Source organism: Rhamphochromis sp. 'chilingali', assembly GCF_963969265.1.
Source record: "Rhamphochromis sp. 'chilingali' genome assembly, chromosome: 14".
Lineage (NCBI taxonomy): Eukaryota > Metazoa > Chordata > Actinopteri > Cichliformes > Cichlidae > Rhamphochromis > Rhamphochromis sp. 'chilingali'.
In genome coordinates, this window is record NC_137941.1 from 2,705,280 (window position 1) to 2,707,960 (window position 2,681).

Below are 2,681 nucleotides of genomic sequence, written 5' to 3' on the forward strand. Positions count from 1 at the left end.
TGAAAAGTAGGAAAGGCTCTGATAAAAGGCACTTTAAACTAGCTGGTGCATGTTCTAACTCCCGGTGTTTTAAATCGCCGTCCCCTTTTTGCTGAAAGAAAGATGTGATATTATAATGTGGGCGTATGAAAAGCCGTCGCCACACGGTTTGGAATCTGAATAAAACTGTTTTTACAGCGCGAAACTTCAGTTCATGAAACCGGACACATGGTGCTCACAGGGTTGTCATGTTGAAGGGTAGCTTTCTTTTTCTTTTCGTGTCTCCTTCCACGATTGCTTTCTGTTCTTTTCCCTCCTTTGTGATCATCTTGCTCCGCCCTAACCTGTCATTGATTGCTTTCACCTGGACTTTGGCTCCTCCCGTGTCCTTCAATCAAACCTCTGTATGTATATGCACATGTATACAGACATGGGTCGGCTGGCATATTGAATCTAGACAACGTCCAAGTTTGATGTATAACTGGTGACCCAGTGTTTATGTTTTTGATTATATTCTGTGAGTTAGTGGTTTTCTCATGGTTTAGTCTTTTGTATTTTCTAGCTTTCTAAGTTTTTCAGTGTTTTGCGATTTGTAGTTCTTATATTTTGTTCCTGTGCCTCCCATGCTTAGTGTGTCACGTCTCTAGTGTAGGTTTAGTTCTGTCTCCATGTTTAATCATCTGTCTTCCCTGATAGCCATGTCTTCTTAAGTCTGCATCTCCGTGTCTGTCTTATAGTTAATGTTTTACTTTGACTTGATGGTATCCTGTGTTCAGTGTTTTCAGTTTTGCTTCCTCCTGCCTTGTTATGTCAGATTAGTCCCAGCTGTTTCCCTCCTGGGGCCCGTTCTTCGTACCTCGCTAAGTAAGTTAGCCGGATTTGAATGTTGACGATTTCGCGTGATCTTGGATCGTTCGGTTCTTCAAAGCACATCTGGGACTTGCTGTCATAGCAACAGAGCCGTAAGCGTAAACCTGCTGGGGAGCAGGTTTACTTTATGTAAACAGGATTAGATCGCGGCCACTCAGGTATGTCCGCTTCATTTATACGAAAGCAACAGCGATATTCCACCACTGTTTCACCATAAATAAATATTATCAATGTAACTAAAGATAATGCAGCACTTGATCCTTTTATTGATTTCACACAGATACATACAGGTCATTTCCTAAAAAAGGGAAATGTACTATTAACATTCTATTACATGTATGTGATTATTTCAGATGTCATTCATATTTCAGAGTAGTAATTGCAAATTACTTCGTGTAATCAAGATGAGAGACCACGGCTATAAAAGCGAAGGTGGATTTGGGAAGTCTGTCGCAGTCATATCCTGTCCGTATACGCGAGCAACCCATTGCGGAAGGTGCAAGATTGATAAGGAGAGTCCTCAGAATCCAGTGTATATTGCGGGATAGACAGAATCCTTTAGCTCAGCACGACAGTGTGCTCATTGCGAGATATCGATTTTCCCGTGAGGGTATTATTCACTTAACCAACTTGTTGACGAGGGAGTGCAGGACCACCACCTGTCTTTTTTTGCTCTGCCCTTTTCTTGGTTGCTGTTATGAACAAACAGATTATTCCAGGGTCTCTTTCCAAGAGACGAAAAGCAATATAAGTGATAAATATTACCATTCTGTAGAACATTCTTATATTTCACTTTTACTTGTTCCCATGTTCTAGTGGGTCCTGTTGTGGCTCTAATGTGTAAGGGGATATGATATAATATAACATATTATAATATAATATAATGCCATATAATATTGGACAATATAGTGTCATATGATAGATCTACCCTACCGCCTACTGGTGTTGGCCAGAGGGGCCGATGGCGCGATATGGCAGCCTGGCTTCTGTCAGTCTGCCCCAGGGCAGCTGTGGCTACAACCGTAGCTGCCTCCACCAGTGTGTGAATGTGAGAGTGAATGAATAGTGGCATTGTAAAGCGCTTTGGGTGCCTTGAAAAGCGCTATATAAATCCACTCCATTATTATTTTTATTATTAACTTACTTACGAGTTTAATTTGTCAGCAACTTTCTGCCAGCCCTCTCTCCTTGCTTTTGCAGCCTTTGCAGTGTTCCCTTGCGTTTTAATTAAACTCTGAAACTCCTGAAATCCCTCACTCAAGAGTTCTTGCTCTGCTGCCGGAAAATACCGAGCGCGCTCCTTCGACATTTTCGCCGACCAATCAGCGGGTTGCCGATCAATGTTTCTACTATCGATGCGTAGCCCCTTTTACGACACCCAGTGATGTCACATTACTGCGTCCAGCTGTACTAATCGTCAACGGAAGGTGTGTTCGGAGAACCGGATTAGCGAGCTCACGGTTAGGGCGATGATTTGATCTTGGATGTGTCATTTGATCTTGGATGTAGTGAGCGACGTACGAAGAACGGGCCCCTGTTTCCCATTCCCTCGTTACTCCTGTGTGTATTTAATCTCTGTCCATTTTCACGTTGTACACCCTCTTTGCTGAGCTCCTGATAATGTCTTAGTTCTACATTTCCTACCTTGGTTTTTCTAGCTTCCTACGTTTCCTAGTTTGAGTTCTGTGTTCCTAGTTTCTGAGGTTTTTGTATGAGTTCTTTGATACAGGAATAAAGCTGACTCCCTTGATTCATTGCTTTGTTTTTGAGACCTGCATTTGGGTCCAACTTCCTGCCTCCCACAGCAACACACATGGCACCCCGGCAAGGAT

The 2,681-nt window shown here is 42.7% G+C and overlaps 1 long non-coding RNA gene across 1 annotated transcript; it reads right to left on the minus strand.

The window, feature by feature from the left end:
• Window positions 1-1,510: 1,510 nt before the first annotated feature.
• On the minus strand, window positions 1,511-2,239 carry LOC308410080. Its single transcript, XR_013974122.1, has 3 exons — window positions 1,998-2,239; window positions 1,615-1,682; window positions 1,511-1,541 (listed from the first exon to the last, which is right to left on the minus strand). It is a non-coding gene; the product is annotated as an uncharacterized lncRNA (long non-coding RNA).
• Between the last annotated feature and the right edge of the window lie 442 nt (window positions 2,240-2,681).